Raw genomic sequence first — 23,910 nt, 5'->3', positions numbered from 1 at the left:
GCAGAGCTACTAGCAGTCTATTGCAATAGTCTAGGTATATGATAATAAAAGTCTGCATCAGGGTGGTAATACAAAGGAGAGAAGGGAATATATATGAGAGATGTTTTGAAGGTAAAATTAACAGCTCATGGCTACAGATTAGATATAGATGTTGAGAGTGGATTTTTACTGATTAAATTTACTTTTTCATCCAAAGCTGTGCCAAAAACCTTTGTTAGAACAAGCCCAGGTGAGCTTATAAGATCTAGACATCTTCACTACTCTATAAAACACCCACTAAAAATAACATTTTACAGATTTTTTTACTCCCATAACATCTTGAATTTTTGTCCCTATTGAGAGAAGCATGAACTCTGATAAGTATATTAATAATACGGCCTTATATGATATCACATCACAAAATATTAAGAAATTCATACAAGATAAATATTTTTTCTATAGTTTAAGAACTCATCTGATTTAAATTCCATTGAAAATGATGGGCTAGAAAATGATAACAATGAGACATCATATCAAAATTTGTGGGATGCAGCCAAAACTGTAATAAGGGGAAATTTTACATTTTTAGAGGCTTACTTGAATAAAATAGAGAAAGAGAAGATCAATGAATTGGGCATGCAACATAAAAAGTTAGAAAAAGACCAAATTAAAATCCCCCAATGAAATATTAAACTTCAAATTCTAAAATTAAAAGAAGAAATTAATAAAATTGAAAGTAAAAAATCTATTGAATTAATAAATAAAACTAAGATTTGGTTTTATGAAAAAAAAAACAATAAAGTAGACAAATCTTTGGTGAATCTGATAGAAAAAGGAAAGGGGAAAATCAAATTGTTAGTATTAAAAATGAAAAGGGAAAACTTTCCACCAATGAAGAGGAAATTTGAGCAATAATAAGGAGTTACTTTGCCCAACTTCATACCAATAAATTTGGTAACCTAAGTAAAATGGATGACTACCTTCAAAAATATAGGCTTCCCAGATTAACAGAGGAGGAAGTAAATTGCTTAAATAGTTCCATTTTAGAAAAAGAAATAAAACGAGCTATTAATCAACTCCCTAAGAAAAAATCCCCAGAACCAGATGAATTTACATGTGAATTCTACCAAACATTTAAAGAACAAGTAACTCCAATATGTAAACTATTTGAAAAAATAGGGATTGAAGGAATTCTACCAAATTCCTTTTATGACACAGACATGGTAGTGATACCTATACCAGGTAGGTTGAAAACAGAGAAAGAAAATTATAGACCAATCTCCCAAATGAATATTGATGCAAAAAATCTTAAATAAAATATTAGCAAAAATATTACAGAAAATCATCCCCAGGATGATACACAATGACCAAGTAAGTTTTATACCAGGAATGCAGGGCTGGTTCAATATTAGGAAAACTATTAGCACAATTGATTGTATCAATAACAAATTAACAAAAATCATATGATCATCTCAATAGATGCAGAAAAAGCATCTGATAAAATCCAACATCCATTCCTAATAAAAACACTTGAGAGTATAGGAATAAATGGACTTTTCCTTAAAATAGTCAGGAGTATATATTTAAAACCATCAGTAAATATCATATGTAATGGGGATAAAACTGGAACCATTCCCAGTAAGATCTGGAGTGAAACAAGATTGCCCTTACTATTCAATATTGTATTAGAAACGCTAGCCCCAAAAATAAGAGTTGAGAAAGCAGTTAAAGGAATTAGAGTAGGTAATGAGGAAACCAAATTATCACTCTTTGCAGATGGTATGATGGTATACTTAGAGAACCCCAGAGATTCTACTAAAAAGCTATTAGAAATAACCCACATCTTTAGCAAAGTTACAGGATACAAAATAAACCTACATAAATCATCAGCATTCTGATATGCCACTAACAAAATTCAACAGTTACAAAGAGTTACAAAAAAAATTCCATTTAAAGTAACTACCGATGTATAAAATATTTGGGAATCTATCTGCCAAGAGAAAGTCAGGAATTATATAAGGAAAACTACAAAACACTTTTCACACAAATAAAGTCAGATCTAAGTAATCAGAAAAATTTTAAGTGCTCTTGGATAGGACTTATGGCCAAGATGGCGAAGAGGAGGCACACAGCTGCGTAAGCTCCATGTTTTCTCTCAGAATCCATTTCATTACAAGCTTCTGAATTAATGCTTCACTGAAACCCCCCCCCCCCAACACAAATAGTTACCAAAAGAAGACATCCTTGAAATTTGCCAGGAAAGGTCTGTTTTTGCTGGAGAGTGGGGACAGTTTTAGATCGGGCACAGGCTGAAGGCAGGCAGTGGCAGTGCCCGACAGGCAGTGGCAGTGCCTGGCAGGCAGCTCACAGCCAAGCAGATTGGAGGAGGGTGGGGTATGATCTCAGTTGTCTCTGTGGGGAGAGCTTTGCTACAGAATTGGATACTTTGCCCTGGCAACAAGTCAGTAGCCCAGCAGAAAAGCTAAAAACTCCAGAGGTGAAGAACACAACCCGGAACAGCTGGAGTCTCTCTGGACCTGGCTACCCTTCCCCCACAGTGCCTCAGCACCCTCTAGGAGTCTCAGAGTGCAGGCGCAGCATAATCCTGCTCGTGCCTCACTGCTGCCCCCTGCAGTCTGTAGAGGAAGCTCTGTAACACCACCCAGCCCCTCCCCACTAAAAAGCAGATTCCATTTGGTTTTTTTTTTCTTTTTTTCTTTGCTAATTTGTCTTTGATTCTTCTCTTGACAAAATAAGCAAAATATTGAAAAGGACTTTAACCATCGACAGTTTCTATATGGATAGAAAGCACACTCTAAACCCTGAGGAGACTAAAAACAGATTGTCTCTAGGTGAATTCCCCAGAGGAGGAGATATATTTTCCTGTATATTGTATGCAAAAAAAAAAAAAAGAGATAATGTTGTAAAAAATTATCCATGCATATGTACTGTCAATAAAAAGTTAATAAAAAAGAAAAAAAAAGAAATCAAATCCTTGAAAAATAGGATTAGTGAACTGGAAACAGAAAATAGCTCTTTAAAAAATAAAATTGGCAAAATGAAAAAAATTCCATAGAACAAGAGAACTCAATTGAACAATTGAGATATAAAAAAAGTGAGTGAAGAAAATATTTCATTGAAAATCAGAATCGAACAAATGGAATTGAATGATTTGAGGAGACAACAAGAATCAGTCAAGCAAAACCAAAAAAATCAAACAATGGAAAAAATGAAATACCTTCTTGGGAAAAAAACAGACCTGGAAAATAGATCCAGGAGAGACAATCTGAGAATTATTCAACTCCCAGAAAAGTATGATTAAAAAAAGAGCCTGGACACTATTTTCCAGGAAATTATCAAAGACAACTGTCTTTGTCATAGAAGTCATAGAAACAGAGGGCAAAATAGACATTGAAAGAATTCATCGATCACCTACTGAAAGGGATCCTAAAATCAAAACACCAAGAAATATAGTGGCCAAATGCCAGAACCCTCAGACGAAGGAAAAATACCACAAGTGGCTAGAAAAACCAATTCAAATATAGAGGAGCCACAATAAGGATTACCCAGAATCTAGCAGCATCCATATTCAAAGATTGAAGAGCCTGGAATATGCTATTCCAAAAGACTAAGGAACTTGGTATGCAACCAAAAATAACTTACCCAGCCAGAATGAGCATCTTTTTCCAGGGAAGAAGATGGTCATTCAACGAAATACCTATTTTTGATGAAAAAAACAAAACTTAACAAAAAGTTTGATCTACAAATATAGAACTCAAGAGAAACCTAAAAAGGTAAAAAGAAATCTTGGGTACTATATTTTTGCTATAAAGATGTATAAAGAATACAAGTATACCTTGTTCTAGAAACTAGAGGTGGAAAGGACATTGTACCAGAAAAAGGGTAAAGTGGGGGTACTACATCTCAGGAAGAGGCAAAGGAAACCTATTATATCTGAGAGAAAGAATAGAGGGGGATGAATATAGTGAGTATCTTACTGCCATCAGAATTGGCTTTAAGAGAAAAATTTTAGACATATTCAATCTATGGTGAAACTTCTCCCACTTCATTGAACAGTGAAAAGTGAAAAGTGAAAAGGGAAGGAATAAGCTAAGTGGAAGGGAATACGGAAACTGTGAGTAAGATGGGGGAGGAAGTCTAAGGCGGAGAGGGAGGGACACTAAAAAGGGAGGGCTATGAGAAGCAAGTGGTGCTCACAAGTTTAATATTGGGGAGGGGAGCAAGGGGGAAAGAAGGGAGAAAAGCATAAACAAGGGTTAACAAGATGGCAAGTAATACAGAATTGGTTATTTTAATCATAAATGTGAGTGAGGTAAACTCCCCCATAAAGAGGAAGCAGTTAGCAGAATGGATTAAAAGCCAGAATCCTACAATATGTTTTTTACAGGAAACACACCTGAAGCAGGGAGATACATGCAGAGTAAAGGTAAAAGGTTGGAGCATAATCTACTATGCTTCAGGTGAAGTCAAAAAAGCAGGGGTAGCCATCCTGATCTCAGATCGAGCAAAAGCAAGAGTAGCATAGATAATGAAGCAATATCAATATTAAACATATATGCACCAAGTGGTGTAGCATCTAAATTCTTAAAAGAGAAATTAAGAGAGCCACAAGAAGAAATAGACAGCAAAACTATAATAGTAGGAGATCTCAACCTTGCACTCTCAGAATTAGATAAATCAAACCACAAAATAAATAAGAAAGAAGTCAAAGAGGTAAATAGAATACTAGAAAAGTTAAATATGATAGTTCTCTGGAGAAAATGAAATGAAGACAGAAAGAAGTACATTTTCTTTTCAGCAGTTCATGGAACCTATACAAAAATTGAACATATATTAGGACATAAAAACCTCAAACTCAAATGCAGTAAGGCAGAAATAATAAATGCATCCTTTTCAGACCACCATGCAATGAAAATTACCTTCAACAAAAAGCTAGGGGAAAGTAGACCAAAAAATAATTGGAAACTAAATAATCTCATACTAAAGAATGATTGGGTGAAACAGCAAATCATAGATATAATTAATAACTTCACCCAAGAAAACGACAATAATGAGACATCATACCAAAATGTATGGGATGCAGCCAAAGCGGTAATAAGGGGAAATTTCATATCTCTAGAGGCCTACTTGCATAAAATAGAGAAAGAGAAGATCAATGAATTGGGCTTGCAACTAAAAATGCTAGAAAAGGAACAAATTAAACCCCCCGCCCCAATCAAACACTAAACTTGAAATTCTAAAAATAAAAGGAGAGATCAATAAAATTGAAAATAAAAAAAAAACTATTGAATTAATTAATAAAACTAAGAGTTGGTTCTATGAAAAAACTAACAAAATAAACAAACTCTTAGTAAATCTGATTAAAAAAAGGTAAGAGGAAAATCAAATTGTTAGTCTTAAAAATGAAAAGGGAGAATTGGCCACTAATGAAGAGGAAATTAGAGCAATAATTAGGAGTGACTTTGTCCAACTTTATGCCAATAAATTCAACAACTTAAATGAAATGGAAGAAAACCTTCAAAAACATAGCTTGCCCAAACTAATAGAGGCAGAAGTAAATATCCTAAACAATCCCATTTTAGAATGGATTTACATGTGAATTCTACCAAACATTTAAAGAACAATTAACTCCAATGCTACATAAAGTATATTCTTATCTCATTTCCAAAATATAGAGAATTGACTCTAATTTATAAGAAGTCAAGCCATTCTCCAATTAATAAATGGTCAAAGGACATGAACAGACAATTTTCAGATGATGAAATTGAAACTATTACCACTCATATGAAAGAGTGTTCCAAATCACTATTGATCAGAGAAATGCAAATTAAGACAACTCTGAGATCCCACTACACACCTGTCAGATTGGCTAAGATGACAGGAAAAAATAATGATGAATGTTGGAGGGGATGCGGGAAAACGGGACACTGATGCATTGTTGGTGGAGTTGTGAACAAATCCAACCATTCTGGAGAGCAATCTGGAATTATGCCCCAAAGTTATCAAATTGTGCATACCTTTTGATCCAGCAGTGTTACTTCTGGGATTATATCCCAAAGAAATACTAAAGAAAGAAAAGGGACCTGTATGTGCCAAAATGTTTGTGGCAGCCCTGTTTGTAGTGGCTAGAAACTGGAAATTGAATGGATGCCCATCAATTGGAGAATGGTTGGGTAAATTGTAGTATATGAATGTTATGGAATATTATTATTCTGTAGTAAATGACCAGCAGGATGAATACAGAGAAGCTTGGAGAGACTTAAACGAACTGATGCTAAGTGAAATGAGCAGAACTAGTAGATCATTATATACTTCAACAATGATACTGTATGAAGATGTATTCTGATGGAAGTGGATTACTTTGACAAAGAGACGTAACTGAGTTTCAATTGATAAATGATGGACAGAAGCAGATACACACAAAGAAAGAACACTGGGAAATGAATGTAAACTATTTGCATTTTTGTTTTTCTTCCCGGGTTATTTTTACCTTCTGAATCCAATTCTCCCTGTGCAACAAGAAAACTGTTTGGTTCTGCATACATATATTGTATCTAGGATATACTGCAACATATTTAACATATATAGGACTGCTTGCCATATAGGGGAGGGGATAGGGAAAAGGAGGGGAAAAATCGGAACAGAAGTGAGTGCAGGGGATAATGTTGTAAAAAATTATCCTGGCATGAGTTCTGTCAATAAAAAGTTATTATAAAATAAATTAAAAAATAAACACATAAATAAACAAATAAACAAATAAATAAATGAAACTAAAAAAAAAAGTGCTCTTGGATAAGATGGACAAATATAATAAAGATGACAATACTACTCAAACTAATCTATTTATTTAGTGCTATACCTATCAAACTCCCAAAAAACTATTTTAATGACCTAGAAAAAATAATAATAAAATTCATCTGGAAAAAGAAAAGGTCAAGAAGTTCAAGGGAACCAATGGAAAAAAAAAATCAAATGAAGGCCTAGCTGTACTAGATCTAAAATTATATTATAAAGCAATGGTTATCAAAACCATTTGGTATTGGTTAAGAAATAGACTAGTTGATCAGTGGAATAGGTTAGGTTCAAAGGACAAAATAGTCAATAACTTCAATAATCTAGTGTTTGACAAACACTTTGGGGATAAAAATTCACTATTTGACAAAAACGGCTGGGAAAATTGGAAATTAGTTTTGCAGAAACTAAGCATTGATCCACACTTAACACCATACATCAAGATAAGGTCAAAATGGGTTCAAGATCTAGGCACAAAGAATGAGATCATAAATAAATTAGAACATAGGATAGTTTACCTCTCAGAACTGTGGAGGAATGAATTTGTGATCAAAGAAGAACTAGAGATCATTATTGATCACAAAATAGAAAATTTTGATTATATCAAATGAAAAAGTTTTTGTACAAACCAAACTAATGCAGACAAGATTAGAAGAGAAGCAATAAACTGGGAAAACATTTTTACAGTCAAAGGTTCTGATAAAACCTCATTTCCAAAATATATAAAGAATTGACTCTAATTTATAAGAAATCAAGCCTTTCTCCAATTGATAAATGGTCAAAGGATATGAACAGACAATTTTCAAATTAAGAAATTGAAACTATTTCTCATATGAAAAGGTGTTCCAAGTCATTATTAATCAGAGAAATGCAAATTAAGACATATCTGATATACCACTACACACCTGTCAAATTGGCTAGGATGACAGGAAAAAATAATTCTGAATGTAGGAGGGAATGAGCGAAAACTAGGACACTGTTTTATTGTTGGTGGAATTGTGAATACATCCAGCCATTCTGGAGAGCAATTTGGAGCTATGGTCAAAAAATTATCAAACTGTGCATACCTTTTGATCCAGCAATGATATTACTAGGCTTATATCCCAAAGAGATCTTAAAGAAGGGAAAGGTACCTGTATGTGCAAGAATGTTTTTGGCAGCCCTCTTTGTAGTGGCCAGAAACTGGAAACTGAGTGGATCATCAACTGGAGAATGGCTGAATAAATTGTGGTATATGAATGTTATGGAATTATTCAGAAAGGCCTGGAGAGACTTACATGAATTGATGGTAAGTGAAATGAGCAGGACCAGGAGATCATTATACACTTCAACAATACTATTTGATGATCAATTCTGATGGACATGGCTCTCTTCAACAATGAGATGAACAAATCAGTTCCATTTGTTCAATAATGAATAGAACTGGCTACATCCAGTGAAAGAACTCTGGGAAATAAATGTGAACCACTACATAGCATTCCCAATCCCTTTATTTTTGTCTGCCTACATTTTTGATTTCCTTCACAGGTTAATTGTACATTATTTCAAAGTCCAATTCTTCTTGTGCAGCAAAATAACTGTATGGATATGTATACATATATTGTATTTAACATATATTTTAACATATTTAACATGTATTGGTCTACCTGTCATCTGGGGAAGGGGTTGGGGGAAGGAGGGGAAAAATTGGAACAAAAGATTTTGCAATTTTCAGGGCTGAAAATTACCTGTGTATATATCTTGTAAATAAAAAGTTATAATAAAAAAAGGAAATGATGGACAATAATCAATGCAAGACTTGGAGAAAAGGACTGTTTGTCAAAGATATACAATGTGATAAAATCTGCTATTAACCCAGTTCCTCTTATTCTTAATAACCCACATGGTTTCACAATGAAGAATATGTATTCAAATCTAATAAAAAAGTGATTCAGGCAAAAGAAGGACATATTACATGTTTAACATTTTTAAAGATGTAAAACATTATAAGACTTATTGTATCTCAATAAATTTAATTATCTAAACTTTGTTCCTACTTGATTTTCACATCAAAGCACAAAGCTGAAGAAAGGTGAGGCCTGGATTCAATGTTCTGATTCCTGAGATGTCATGACGTAATCAGGAAATAAAGCTTTTACTTTTTCCCCCTCAGATTATTGATCTTTTCACACTATAAGATAGAATGTCTTTCTACTTCCCCTCCCAACTTTCTCTTCAAATATTCTCTTTTACATTCCATATCCACCTGGTCTTAACCTCACATTTTGATGATTTTGAAAGGACCAGAATATTGATTAAGACCATAAAAATATAAAGAGATAAGTATTCTAGGAGATCACTTTTTTGTAACTTTTATCTAAAAATGATTTCACAGATATCTATAAATAATGGAAAAAAGCAACCTTCCTTTGCTCATCATTTCCCAGCTGTCTTTTCTTTTTCTTTCAGAGATAATGACTTGAGAAAATGCACAGAAAAAAAAAAAAGAGGACAATTCCTTTTTTTTTTTAATTTGCAATTAATTGACAGTGATACTGTCTGCAACAATTAAAATAGACAAAATGATGTTTTCCAAAGTTCCATGAACTCTGTTTGCCTGTATATTCTGCTTGCCTATATGGATTTACTTAGAAAATAATTTGTATTAAAGCAAGAAAACATATACATGGCTACACATGCTCTATCTATGTCTTTCTTTATATTCTGTATTTATAAAATTACCTAATGGTCTGTTTTTTTTTTAATTAATTAACCTTGCATTTCTGAAAGTAAGGAATGCCTAAGACTATTCACAAAAAATATGGGTCCATTCTATTATTCTCGGATTGTAAGTAGATGCTGTTTCTTCAAGAACCCAAAACTATGGGTTTCTGAAAATAAATAGCTACTATGGAATTAAATTTAAGCCACTTCTTTGAGTACCTTGCCTCAATATGATATAGATTTTAGAAGCTGGAAAAACTGATAGGATTATCATAGCACTCGTGGGAAGTAAAGTTTGTTTTGTTTTGTTTTGTTTTGTTTTGTTTAAGAAAGATAGTCAGAAAATTTCATTGGCTTGATTTTCCAGTTATTGTTGCTTATAATGTAGGGAACAGCAACAGGCAAAAAGCCAGAAATCCATTTGCCCTAAGGAAATCTGCACCTTACCAGAAATAATTTTACCATAAATTGCTGTAAGACTAATGATAAGAATTTGCACTCAAATATCTTCCCTATAAATTTTGTTTAACAAACATAAGTTGTATGTGTATAAACAGTCTTAGTTCTCTATTGCAGCTGCTGGCTTATTACAAAAATAGTCATTTAGAAAGCATTTACTACTAAAATGAGAGATGTGCAAAGGAGAGCCAAATGATTTTACCAACTCTCCAAATCTCCTAAATTCATTGCTCAAAAGAAGTGTTAGTTGAAAGGATAGAGAATATTTAGTCTAGAAAAATAAAACTTGGAAAGAATATGACAACCATCTTCAAGTAGTTCACAATGATTTTTAAAAAGGCATTAGACTTTGCTTATTTCCAGATGAAAACTAAAAATATTTGAAGCAAATTTGAGCTAGATGAAAAGAAAAACTTACTGAAAGGACGAATTGACTGAAAGTAGAATGGCCTACTTCAGGGGAAATAGGCTCTTCCTCTTTAGAATCTTCAAATAGAGATTAGATATACACATATTGGGAATACTTTTTTAGAGAACCCAAGGTCTGTCACTGCTTGGACTAGATTGTTTTAAGTTCTTTCTAATTCTGAAATTCTGGGGATTCTATGAGAATGGTAGTGAAAATAAATTAAGTTTTCAATTTTATGAATAATTTGATATTCAAAATTACATTTTTAATCAAATGAGTATGTATATAACATAGTACAAAAACCTTAAGGTTAAGAAATTTTATCTAAGAGATGAAAAGAGACATATTTCCATGGCTTGGGAACTCACCTGATATAAACCACCATTAAAAAACAAAACAAAAAAAGGCTAACAAGCATAGCTAGATTTGGAAAAATGGACTATTTCTTGAAGATATGCTTAATATCCAGTGTGATAAAATGAATGGCTTTATGATGAAGAATTAAGGAATATTTCAGAATTTTGTGAACTCAATACTAAATCATATGAAAAAAGTGATTTAGCAAAAAGACACTTTGCAGGAAAGTTTATGTTAACAAATTTAATTATTTTATGTACAATCATTATTATATAAGCTATAATAACTATAAGCATTTAAAGCTGGGAGGGGAAGATAATAAGCATTTATATAATACCTACAATGTGTCAGGCACTACAGTGAACACTTTTTACAAATATTACTTCATTTGATTCTAAGTGCAACACTGTGAAACCTGTACCCTACCAGAAATTTTCAGGGACTATTATTAATCCCCCCCCTTTTTAAAAAATATTAATCCCCTTTACAACTGAGGAAACAGTTAAACAGGTTAAGTGGCTTGTCCAGGGTCAGACATAATTAAGTATGTGAGGTCAAATCTGAATCGGGGCTAAGTTCAGCAATATATCTACTATGCCATCAACTGCCTCAAAATGAAATGCTAATCAAACTACAGGGAGACATAACCACAAAAGAATAGTTGATGGGGATTTCAATATGCCACTTTCAGAGCTAGATTTATCTAATTAGTTATATCTATCTAAAAGGATAAACAAGAAAGAATTTTAGAAAAGTTAGATATGACAGACTTCTCATAATTATAAAGTAGGAACCATAAGGAAAATAGTTTTAGAGGTAGAGAAGACTTCAGAAGTCATATAGCTCAATACTCCAATTTTTCAAAAAAATTAAATAACTTGCCCAACATTCTTCAGGTGACAAGTAGCAAAGTCAGGAATCAAATCAATATCCTTAAAACTCCAAATCAGGTATGCTTCTCACTGTACTACAATGATATGGTGGTATGAGTTTCCCTTATTTAATAAAAGGGAGAATTTTTGAGGGGATATTATGCAATGAATTATTGGGTAGGAATAGAGATGCACCCCCCTCAAAGAATATCAATAATCATTTTAGTAGTGTCCAGAAGAAAACCAAAAGAAATTCAGAAGGAGACATTTGACATGACAAATTTAATACTGTTGCATTAGATTTTATTGTTCAAGTCATTTTCCAGTTGTGTCTAAACTCCTCGTGACCCCATTTGAGATTTTCTTGGCAAAAATACTGGAACGTTTTCTTTTTTCCTTCACCTGCTCATTTAATAGGTAAATAAACCGAGGCAGAGAAACCCTAAGAATCATATTGCCTAATAAGAGTCTGAGGCTAGATTTGAACTCTGGAAGATGAATCTTCCTGACCCCATCCCAGAACTCTAAATGCTGTATCACCTAGCTGTTTCAATTAAATTTAATATACACTTTAAAAACTATATAATAGAAGTATACAATTTCATATGCAGTCTTTTTTTGTGCTTTTTTGTATGTTGAAATGCTATTAACTTTAAAACAAAGAAAATTTAAAATCAAAATGTCATTCTAGATTAAGCTCAATCTTTTTTTTTTTTTTTTTGACATAGTTGTTAAATTAGTAGATAAGGAGAATGGTGTGGATATATGATACCTAGATGTTTTCAAGTCATTTAACAAAATGTCTCATGATATTCTTATAGGCTGTAAGGTGTTATGGCTAAGTAATTTGATGACCAGAATCAAATAGTCATTATTAGTTAATGTCTTTGGTAGGAGCAATATCTTGACTCCTGGCCCTCAAGTAAGTTAGGTAGTTTTTCCTTACATATGACTGAAACCATCTCTTGAGACTTAGTTGATTCAGGAAACTAAAATAAAGGGCTTTTGACATCACTTTCTAGTGTACTGAGAACAAAATACCTTTTAAGAAACTCTAAGTACTGATTTGTGGTGGACAACTAGTCAGATGTAGGGAAATTTTACTCAGTTGAATCAGCTTGTTGCATTCTTCATATCTCTGTCTTTTTCAAAATCTTTTCCCTGTTGTGGTTAAGTAAATCTTCTTTTCTTAACTGTTAAATGAACTATGCATCCCTTCCATTTCCTTCCATTAATGTATTTAAACAACCAGGGAGTTGGCCTGAGAAGTGATCGACCCAGAAAAATCATAATCTAGAACAAGTGTTCCTAACCAGGAACCCAAAGATCCACATTGATTTCAAGGAGTTTGTGAACTTATGTAGGAAAAAATACATTTTTATTTCCATGAGCCTCTAACTGAAATTTAGCATTTCCTTCAATTAGTTGAAAACATTCTAAGTAGCGATCCACAGTCTTCACCAGATTGCTAACGGAATGAGTCCATAACAGAAAAAAAAGATTAAGAAACTGACATAGAGGGAGGTTGTTTGTGCAATGGTTTTCAAATTTTTTGGGGGGGGAGGGAGTTATGATGCAATATGCTTTGCCATGAAGAATCACTGAACATTTAAATTGGCAACACTGCAATAGAGTAGAACAATTCACATGTATATGATTACAAATGTAACTTCCATACAATATGTAAAAGGCGGACTTGTAAATGCAGATTTAAGTTCACAGCATACTAATGAACCACCTTTCTAGACTATCCCTAGAATCTATTCTTAGACCAGTACCATTTTAATATTCTGAGTTAGATGAGGATGTAGATGGTAGGCCTACAAAATTTGCAAATGACACAGACTAAAAGGGATAGCTAACATATAGGATAACAGAACCATGTAGTAAAAACGTTGAGAGAATAAGGGGTTGAATCTATCTTCAAAGAAAACAAAATATCATAGGAATAATGTAAATTTGTATACTTGACTTAAAAAAAAAGTCAACAGTATAAAATACAGACTGGTGATATGACTAGAAACAGTTCATGTGAAAAAGACATGCAAATTTTGAGAGAACTGCAAGCTCAATTGTATAAATTGTATAAATATAACTTTCTAAAAGCTAATTTCTTAGGCTGAATTAATAGAAGAACAGAGTTCCAGAACAAAGAAGACAAAGTTCTCTGGTGGGTTGTCATTATAGCTACCCTAATAGGCATCACAAAGAAGGATTACACTTGTTTTCCTTTCCTTAAAGTGCAGAACTAAATGGAAGTGATAGAGAGAGATTTTGTTTTGCTATAAGGATATTTCCTAAGGATTAGAACCATATAGAAATTGAATGGGCTTTGTCAATAGGTACTGAGTACCTTATCACTGAATCTTAAGGTGGAGAATAAATCACCATTTGTTGGGAATATTGGTAGGTGAAGTGGATAGAATTCTGGACCTGAAGTCAGGAGAATTTGAGTTTAAATTTGGACATAAACAAAGCAGAGTCAAGATGGCGGAGAGGAAACACGCATCTCTCTAAATTTTCCCTTACCCTCAGACTACTTTTTTATGAAATGGCCTGGGAATTAGTGCTTGACTGTCAAAACCCATGAATATTGGGAGTACAACACATTACCAACAGAAGATGATCTTGAAATTGTTCAGAAAAGTTCTGTTTTTGCTCACAGGCAGGATATGGGTAGGCCAGGCACAGCATCAGCTAAGTAGTCAGTGAGAGCACAGAAGGCAGCTCACGCTGAGCAAACTGAAGGAGCGTAGGGGGTGGTTTCAGTCAGTGGAAAATTTGCAGGGACAACTTCACCATAGTGTCGGTTTCTATATATCACTAACAAAATCCAACACAAGAGATATAAAGAGAAATTCCATTTAAAATAACTATCAATAGTATAAAATATTTGGGAATCTATCTGCCAAAGGAAAATCAGAAACTATATGAGCAAAACTACAAAACACTTTCCACACAAATAAAATCAGATCTAACCAATTGGAAAAATATTAAGTGCTCTTGGATAGGGTGAGGGAATATAATAAAGATGACAATACTCCCTAAACTATTTATTTAGTGCTATACCAATCAGACTCCCAAAAAACTATTCTAATGACCTAGAAAAAAATAACAACAAAATTCATATGGAAGAACAAAAGGTCAAGAATTTCAAGGGAACTAATAAAAAAAAAATCAAATGAAGGTGGCCTAGCTGTACCTAATCTAAAACTATATTATAAAACAGCAGTCACCAAAACCATTTGGTATTGGCTAAGAAATAGACTAGTTGATCAGTGGAATAGGTTAGGTTCACAGGACAAAATAGTCAATAACTATAGCAATCTAGTGTTTGACAAACCCAAAGACCCTAACTTTTGGGGTAAGAATTCATTATTTGGCAAAAACTGCTGTGAAAATTAGAAATTATTATAGCAGAAACTAGGCATTGACTCACACTTAACACTATACACCAAGATAAGATCAAAATGGGTTCATGATCTAGGCGTGAAAAATGAGATTATAAATAAATTAGAAGAACATAGGATAGTTTACCTCTCAGACTTGTGGAGGAGGAAAGAATTTGTGATCATTATTGATCACAAAATAGAAAATTTTGATTATATCAAGTTAACACTTTTTTACAAACAAAACTAAGGCAGACAAGATTAGAAGGGAAGCAATAAACTGGGAAAACATTTTTTCAGTTAAATATTCTGATAAAAGCCTCATTTCCAAAATAGAGAATTGAGTCTAATTTATAAGAAATCAAGCCATTCTCCAATTGATAAATGGTCAAAGGATATGAGCCGACAATTTTTGGATGATGAAATTGAAACTATTTCTCATATGAAAAGGTGTTCCAAATCATTATTGATCAGAGAAATGCAAATTAAGACAACTCTGAGATACTACTACACACATGTCAGATTGGAAGGATGACAGGAAAAGATAGTGAGGAATGTTTGAAGGGATGAGTGAAAACTGGGACACTGATACATTGTTGGTGGAATTGTGAATACATCCAACCATTTTGGACAACAATTTGGAACTATGCTCAAAAAGTCATCAAACTGTGCATACCCTTTGATCCAGCAATGTTACTACTGGGTTTATATTCCAAAGAGATAATAAAGAAGTGAAAGGGACCTGTATGTGCAAAAATGTTTGTGGCAGCCCTTTTTGTAGTGGCTAAAAACTGGAAATGGAATGAATGCCCATCAATTGGAGAATGGCTGTGTAAATTATGGCATATGAATGTTATGGAATATTATTGTTCTATAAGAAATGACCAGCAGGATGAATACAGAGAGGTTTGGAGAGACTTACATGAACTGATGCTAAGTGAAATGAGCAGCAGATCATTATACACTTCAACAACAATACTATATGAAGATCAGTTCTGATAGATTTGGCTATCTTCAGCAACGAGAGGATCCAATTCACTTCCAATTGATCAGTGATAAAAATAGATTAGTTGATCCAGCTACAAAGAACCAGCTACACCCAGTGAAAGAACACTGGGAAATGAGTGTGGGTTGTTTGCATTTTTGTTTTTCTTTCCAGGTTATTTTTACGTTTCTAAATCTGATTTTTCTTGTGCAACAAGAGAACTGTATAAATATATACATATATATTGTATTTATTATATACTTTAACATGTTTAACATGTATGAGGCTGCCTGCCATCTAGGGGAAGGGGTGGAGGGAAGGAAGGGAAAAGTTGGAACAGAAGTGTTTGCAAGGGACAATGTTGAAAAACTACCCATGCATATGTTCTATCAATAAAAAGCTATAATAATAATAAAAAAAGAAACTGTCTTCAGAGATGGTCTGATTATTTCTAGAGATGAACTATCTTAATATACACACCATTTGAATGAGATGAAAAAAGTTGAAAGGTAACTCTTGGCAAATAGACAATTTCATAATTGTCTTCTAGAGTTACCCAATTTTTGTTATCTCCTGAGAATTTTCAAACTTTCATGATCTTATTTTCTAGCCACTCACCTCTAACTCAGAAATGACCTCCCACTCTAGTCCTTTGAGCCTCTAATTAGTGAATAGTCACCTTATTTTACCTAGACATCCATAGATCTGTTTTGTCACTCTCTGTTTCAGCTGCTTTTTTAACCTGGAAGTTTCCTCAGTCTCTGTGATCTTCACATTCTGGAAGATAAATCTATCTCTGTGACCTTTACTCTCTGGAACCCTTCTTCCCTCAACTATACTCTTCTTCCCTTTAGTGAACTTCTAGATTCTCCCTTTTAAGAAAGGACCCAGATTATTCACCCGACATTTTTTCCTAGCTCTGTTTCTGATTCTCTGGATATCACTATACTTTTGTATGGGTAACTTGTTCTTTTTGCCTAGGTTTGTATCCTGATGCTTAGCATAGTGCTTAATACATGGTGTTTAACAAATACTTGTTGATATGAAAAAAAAAATGGACATAAACACTAGTTGCATAACACCGGGCACATCACTTAACCCATTTGCTTCAGTTTCCTCAACTGTAAAATGGGAATAATAATAGTTGTGAATATCATATGAAATAGTTGTAAGTGTACCAAGTACATAGTTAAGATAAATCTAACAAATGGCAGTTATTATTATTATTATGTTGGAAAGTGTATTCTTACTCATGTATGAATTGGACTAAATATCCTCTGAAGTCCCTAAGTATTAAGAAAATTCCTTAAAGACAGATTAAAAAAATTTTTTTTCCTTGTGTATCCAATGCCTTACATGTAGCAGGTACTTAACAACATTTTTTATCAATAAGTTAGATGAGGGTATGGATGGTATGCTTACATAATTTGCAAATGACACAAAACTAAAAAGGATAGCTAACACACTGGATTACAAAATTGGGTATGAAAAAATTGACAATAAGTAGCTGAATCTAGCTGCAAAAATTAAAAATGTAAAGTTTTATCCTTTAAAAAAATCAACTTTATAAAATATAGAATAGTGATGTGACAAAGGATAATACACATGAAAAAGACCTGCAGATTGTTGGCTTAGCTATGAACGGAGATGTTTCAGCGGATAAAGTTATATGATAATGATTACCATGTCTATTTGCCTGCTACAGGAGTATATAAAATGAGAGAAAGACAGGGAATGTCTCACAAACTTTTTTTTGAGTGTCACTCTCTTCTATCAATTTCATGCCTGGATTCTGGTAACAGTATTCTATATGGTTTCCTTATCTTTAATTTCAAGTGGCATGTGGTAATGTAAAGAGCAGGAGGTTTGGAGAAAACCTAAGTTCAGATCTTGCCTCTGCCTCTTTTGGTTGTATGACCTTTGGCAAGTCTTTTAACTTATTTTGCCTTCAATACTCTCATTTGTAAAATGAGGTAGCCAGACTAGATGATCTTTAAGATCCCTTTTCATCTCTAAAACTGTGATCTTTTCACATCTCCTCTTCAATCCATATTGAACACTGATGTCTGATTAATCTTCCTTCAAGTCACTCTTCCACCCTAAAATCTTTTATAAAGATTAAGTATCAGTATGTGGTAGGCACTGTGTATCACTACTTTTATAAGATTAAGGATTACTATGTAGTAGGCACGGTGCTTATGTTCCAAATTATATTCAGGATAAAGTCCAAGAAAAAAAAGTCCAAAAAAAAGTCTAGCTCAGAAAATAGGCTACTTATTTCTTCTTACTGGAAGCCATATCTTCCTTTCAGATTATCTAGAAATTTGTGATACCTGAAACTCCGGAGGATGGTAGGATGTAAAAGAAAAACAATAAGGCCTTTGCCCCACTTTTCATATCATTTAGGGTAAACAGGCAGTTTTTCTTTCACTTTTAGACTCAGATACTAATTGGTTCTTAGGTAGATGGATTATTTTCATACTCTTAGTAGTTACATATACATATCTGTAATTACACACATATCAGATAAATCAAATTTGATGAAGGCAACTGATAAAATTGAAAATTGAGACAGAACAGAGCCTTCTTTTTCAAAATGTAAGAAAATACTTTTTTATGATTCCTCCGAAAAGCTATATACCACTTTTTAGAGGCTCTTTCTTGATTTGGAACAAATGTGACACTCTGCCTACACAGGGAAAGTTAGTATCTGATTGATCTTACTCTCTTACAGAGATTCATCTTTATAGGAAATTTGGGATTTGAACAATAGGAAGAATATAATTTGCTTCTATTTGAAAGTCTAAAAACTAAAGATCAGAAACTTAGCTAGGTAAGAACTTCATAAAAAAGAAGGAGTCCTTAACAATTGGGCTAAATAGGATGTTGGATACACTGACATATCCCACTGTACGGTTTTGTTTTGAATTTGTTTTGATTGTTTTTCTTTGTTAGGAGAGAGAGAAATCTGAATGAGAGGATTGCTTTTACCCTTTACCTTTATTAAGAAATGACTTTTCTAGAAGGATGGAATCATTGCATAGTTTTCATTATCTAGAAATTAAGGGGAACTGGTAATGCAGTGGAGAGAGACCTAAGAATAGAGTCAGGAGTGATTGTGTTTAAATCAACCCTCCAAAACAGTCATTAGCTGTATGTCTCTTTGTCTAGAATTCAGGTATAAGTGTCTTGACCCGGCATGAGGTTGCTGGTTCATCATTCAAAGGAAATGCCATATGCCTTTATAGTTCGAGAACTGTATCCTCAGTTATTTATCCACCTGTGGGTAAATCATCTCTGGAAAAGTTGAGAGAATGACCTTATGTGAAGGTGAAGATAGGATTCTCTTGACCTATCCCCATCTTGATGAATAAGAAATTTTTCTATCTGGCTAATTCCGAATCTGACTGCTTGTGACTTAAAATTGAAATCAAACAGAACTAATGCTGCTATGTCCCTGCCTTTCTCCTCACATAGCAAATCTCATTGGAAAAGTATATAAAAAAGAGAGTGATGAACCCTATTGATGATTAGTTATACATGCTAGTATAGTTGAGGAATCATTTTTAATTGTCATTTGAATCACAAATAATAGAGATCATTAGTTTATAAGAAACCATCCTATATCATTCTTTCTCTATGATAATATACTTGAGGGGGCTATCACAGTAAAAAAAAAAAGGTCACAATTGCTAAAGTTAGATTAAGAATTTTGCATGTAAAATATTGTTTGAACCATCTATGTAATGACATTGAAATAAAGATTAATTTTCCAATTCAGGCATTTACCATGTAACAATTAAAATTCTCCAAGTTTAGATGAATTTTGTATTTTCAATATACTAATTGTTCTTAAGGCTCTATTTTGTATTGTATTCTGTATTATAAATGTATTTTGTATTTGAGTTTGGCACCTGAGACAAATCCTAGAGAGAAGATGCCTTTTTAATCTACCTAAAAACATGGCTTATTTTAGAAATATAAAGTTAAATATCTTGCAATTTTTATCTATATTAAGGATGTGATCCTTAGTCACTGAATCCACCTAGAGCTATGAAGCTATGATTATTGTTACCTGCTGTAAGAACTCATGTGACTGTAATTTATATGATTCTGAGTCTGATGTCAGGATTGATCACCAAAGAATCCTATTAGGCCAATGATATGTTCATATTAGTGCTATTAAGATTTGAACTCTCTCTCAATACTTGACCTAGTTATTATAATAGAAAACTAGAATTGTATTTAGATCTATTTTGTCAGAAATTTTTAACAGAAAAGTGTTAGGTCACTGAAAAGTGATCTGAACAGGAAAAGCAAATGCACTAGAAGTTGCTCTTAAGCCTCACTCATTCCAGTATTCCAAAGAGGAGAGATCTTCAGAGGACTGGGTCAGAGTCCTCACCTCACAATCACCATTGACTATTTGTCCAAATTGCTTGAATCTTTTTCATAAACTCAGAAGGTTTCCACAACTCATATGCAGGGCAGGCAATGCTCACATGGCTGGGTATGATCAGATGTCCTATGGACTTCATATATTGTAGGGCATGTTTTACCAGGAATACCTCTCCCTCAGGATTCTTCTTAGTGAAAGAGTCACTTCAGATAATCATTGTATGCTTAGGATATTTTGAATTAATGTATAATCAAGTGGAATATAATTAGTATGTTATAAATCATGTCCATTAAAAAAAGGAGTGACTTTTCTGAATAAGCTATAGGCATCACTAAAACTATATATAAATATGCATTTTTAAAATTTATAAACAAAATGGAAGAGGACAGAAACCGCCATGAAAACCGGGTCTTCAGAATCTTTATTCCACTTTTATAGAAACTTCAACTTATAGAACTCTGTTCTCTAGAAAACACATATGCCTAAATTTACTCATTTGCAAGTACTGTCTGGGGTGCAGGATTTATTTTAAAATATATTTCACCCCTAACATATTTGAATTCATGGGGCACACCCACATCAAAGCCAAGTAAGAGGCAAAAAGTGTGGATGACTAAAACCTACCAAATAAACTAAAAATTTCCACAGATGCACAATTATTTTAGTCACTTTCCCTGTCAAACCTCTTACCACAATTTCTAAATTTCAAGCAATAGCCATATTAATTTTAAAAAATCATTTGAATTTTCCTATTTAGGTCCAGCTCCTGTAGGAGGTTTTAATGAGAGTAGATTCCTGAAGAGGCAAAGCTAGTATTTTGAATGATCAACTCTTGAACTATACATAACTAGCAGTTTATGGATGACTCAATCAGCTCTCAAAATAAACAAAAACCTATCACCAGTAGCTCAAAAATATCTACAAAATAGCCATCAGAGGGAACCTTGGAAAGGAAAACCTTATTTTAATCACCTCACAAAACTTTAGCAAAGCTATCGTTTTATCCCAACATCATGAACTGTCCATAAGCCCTCAGTGACCAGCAAAATTAATTGAGAACTTGGAAAAGAATTTGGCATTATTCCTGCAGTTCAAGGCTAAGATTTTAGCAGGAATTGTGCGATGAATAGCCCTTCATGACAATCATTCAAACCCTAACTGTCCCAAAGTGGAGCAGATTAACCCAGAAGCCTCCGGAAAAATCTATACCTAACAAATTAATTTTCTGAGGCTCGGGGATTTCCTAAAATTTAGGAGCAAGCGGGCAGAGTACTACTAGCATACGTCTGAAGAGTTAATTGGATTCTTGCCAGCCCGGCTCTGCCAAGGCAGAAGGTGGGGAGGGAGGGAGGTTTGAAACTTCTGACTGGGGCAGATCACATCTTAACGAATTCCAGCTGCTTTTTTACTGCTTAGCTGCTTCATCTGCTCTATGGAACTGCCTGAACCATGAGGGAGTAAGAGCAGGTGGGACTCGAATTTTAAAAGATGGGATTTAGATAAAGATGACTGAGAATATATCCAAGGTACACCATCCAAGTACATCAACTGAGCCTAATAGTTGAAAAGCAGAATCAGAGAGTGCATGAGCAAACCTCTTCCCTAGCTCACCTCAAGGCCTGCATCCTCTCCGCCAATCTATCTAGGAATACCCCGAGGGAACCACTGCAGTTCTAGCAAGGCCGCACCCTGGGCGTGCTTCATCTCTTCCTAGTCAGGGTGAACCCCAGTCCTTTCCCTAGCTCCCGTCCCCCAAAAGACAATCGAATACCAATGATCCTTACCGAGCCAGTGCTTCTAAAACACTCTCTTTTCTGCAAGCCTGACACAAGCTTCACTTTTCAATTTCCCAAATTTTGCCTTGTGGCTGACAGATTCGTGTATATGCTAGTTTTGGAGCCCCCAAATGCCTCCTTTCTCTCCCGACTCCTCCGATCCATTCCCTTCTGAGTTCCCCCAGAGGCGGGGCCCTCCAAAAGCTGTCTCCTCTGCACTTCCATGCTTGTCTTGTCTTTGCCTACAAAAAAGGGAGCTGGTTAGGGGGGAAAGCTGCAGCTAGCGTTACCTTTATTTCTGTCCTTTCCCGAGTAGGATAGGGAAAGACACCAAATTAACCCAACTCCGGCCGCGAGGACACAGCTCTCTGGTCTTCCTCTTACAACCAATGACTATAATATCCGGCTCGGAGCCTGGGTGTGGAGCGGGAGGAAGTTACTCCTACCTTCCCCTTTGCTGCTGCTGCAGCCTGCCTCCCTTTTAGCTCAAAAGCGGCTGCAACCTTAGCGCATGGAGCTGGAGGACGCAGAGAGAAAGGGCTACCAGACCACGCTGCTCTCCTCCAGGTGAGAACATTTTAGGTAAGCAAGCGCGACTGTAGCACTCGGTTTCTATTGCCAAGGACTGAATTCTGGGCAACAGTTTTCCATTCATTCCGTATTATGCTTTCAGATCTGCTATCTCTCCCAACCCCCCCTTTAGGGGTGAGGAGGAGAAGGAAGAGAAGAAGAGGAGGAAGCAGAGACTGTGGTGAAAGTCTACCAGGAAAAAGTCTTTAGCCCGGCTGAGGGGAGGTCAATTATTGTGCTTTTTTAGTGGAATTGGGGGTGAGGAGGAGGGAACTCGGTTTCTGGTGGACGGGTGGGATGAAGAAAAGGCAGCTGTCAAAAGCTTTTAAATCTGAACGCCCTTGTGAGGCTGCCCGAAATCAGAGTTTACGGTTTCTCCAACACTCTAGCACCTCTGGCGTGCATGGTGGAGCTCGCGGTAGTGGTGGGTAGGGGGGGTGGGAAGAGATTTATTTTCAGAGGGCCAGTTCGTTGTACTGCAATCATTCCAGCAAGGCGGTGTAAGGTTCTTATCCTAGTGCATGTGGCTCCTAAATCCGAGGCTGGACTGGGTGGGGCAAAGGAATGACGCCTGGAGATGACTTGGTGTGGAGCTAGAGGCTGGTGGGATGGCCACCTAGCATTTTCTCTCCTAGATTTAAAAAAAAAAATTCATAATATTTAATTTCTTTTTCTTATAGCTTTCGTGAGATTTGCCAATTCTTTCATCTGAAAAAAAGGATAACAATAGCTGGCAAAAAGCTAAAGAAAGCATTTTGTGGGGTGGGTAGGCTTGCATCATCTGGAAGATAACAGAAGCTGAAAAACAGAACGTCTGTTTTTTACTAGGCAGAAAATAAACCGAAACAAACCTGCTATGGCAAACAAGGAGGAGAGGAGTTCCTTTTAATTAATTTAAACTTTTTTTCATAGTAGTGGATTAAATTTGGCATTCAGGGAAATAGGAACAATATAAAAATAACTAATTTCCTTACAATATGTTTGTTGTTTTCCCTATTGTACAGAAAGTCTCAGAGAGATCTTGTGTCTTGTCTAGGATCAATCATTAAGTGGGATTCAGACTTAAAACTCAATGCTCTCCTGTAGCCAAATCTCATTTAACTATAGGCTCCAGCCATTCTACCTACTTGTAGCTTTTAAAGCCATCTTTATTTATGATCCAGGATTGAATAGGCTAAACTTGATCAATTGAGTTCCCTC

General features: G+C 34.6%; 1 protein-coding gene across 2 annotated transcripts in view; it reads right to left on the bottom strand.

Annotated features, from left to right (window-relative positions):
* FAR2 (fatty acyl-CoA reductase 2) overlaps positions 1–22,518 on the bottom strand; it is a 185,770-nt gene extending 163,252 nt beyond the window's left edge. For both annotated transcript variants that reach the window (XM_051961134.1, XM_051961132.1), the window contains exon 1: positions 22,431–22,518. The gene's annotated coding sequence lies outside the window, so the exon portion shown is untranslated. The remainder of the gene's footprint in view (positions 1–22,430) is intronic.
* Positions 22,519–23,910: the final 1,392 nt, after the last annotated feature.

The sequence above is a fragment of the Antechinus flavipes genome, chromosome 5 (genome assembly GCF_016432865.1).
Source record: "Antechinus flavipes isolate AdamAnt ecotype Samford, QLD, Australia chromosome 5, AdamAnt_v2, whole genome shotgun sequence".
Taxonomy (NCBI): Eukaryota; Metazoa; Chordata; class Mammalia; order Dasyuromorphia; family Dasyuridae; genus Antechinus; species Antechinus flavipes.
The sequence above is the reverse complement of the archived record's forward strand: the minus strand, read 5'-3'. Positions and strand labels throughout refer to the sequence as shown.